Source organism: Nannospalax galili, unplaced genomic scaffold (genome assembly GCF_000622305.1).
Source record: "Nannospalax galili isolate Female #2095 unplaced genomic scaffold, S.galili_v1.0 scaffold8634, whole genome shotgun sequence".
NCBI lineage: Eukaryota > Metazoa > Chordata > Mammalia > Rodentia > Spalacidae > Nannospalax > Nannospalax galili.
Window position 1 is genome coordinate 3,388 of NW_008334554.1, and position 738 is coordinate 4,125.

The window sequence follows — 738 nt, forward strand, 5'->3', positions numbered from 1 at the left end:
CATCCATCTGCTGGAACCTTCCTGACTAGGTGTCCCACATGTATTTGATGGCCACTCTGAATTCAGCCATCTCATACCCAAAAAGCTTCAGGACATGGGCTTGCTCCAGAGTCAGCACGTCGCCCTCCTTGCACACCTGTTTAATCAGACAGCAGGGTCACCACACCTTTCCTGAGGGCAGTGGGCAGGTCCAGCTGCTTCAGCTTTGGCTTCATGGAATGGGGGAACTGCTCCAGAGACCCCAGATCCAGGTTCACGGTGAGCTGTTCCCAGCTCAAGCAAAGTTCATTTATGTATACTTTGTGAACCACTCATTCACCTCGTTCTTTGTGCAGTCGGTGAAAAGGAGACCAACTTCACCCCTCAACTTCTTTGTGACCTGGTGCAAGTTGTCTTTGCCCAAGGCCACCATCATCACTTTGTTTTTGCCAAAGAACATCCAGTAGTACTTCCAGGCGTTCCGAATGTCCTTCAGCTTGCCGTTCCCCACGTCGGCCACAGAGAAGATGAACAGGTATTTGTAGGTATCCACATATTTCCGAAGTTCTTCTATCAGGTTCTGTTTCAGTTCCAATCCCTTCTTGGCAGTTTTCATTAAGGAAACTTTCTTGTAGCACTTGGATTTGGGCATCACGCTGAAGCCACGTGCACATGACCTATTCTTTTTAAAAAATTATCACATGGCGCTGGAGAGATGGCTCAGGAGTTAAGAGCACTGACTGCTCTTGCAGAGGACCC

The 738-nt window shown here is 48.8% G+C and overlaps 1 pseudogene; it reads right to left on the reverse strand.

The window, feature by feature from the left end:
- Positions 1 to 4: 4 nt before the first annotated feature.
- Positions 5 to 631, reverse strand: LOC103731103 (annotated as a pseudogene).
- Between the last annotated feature and the right edge of the window lie 107 nt (positions 632 to 738).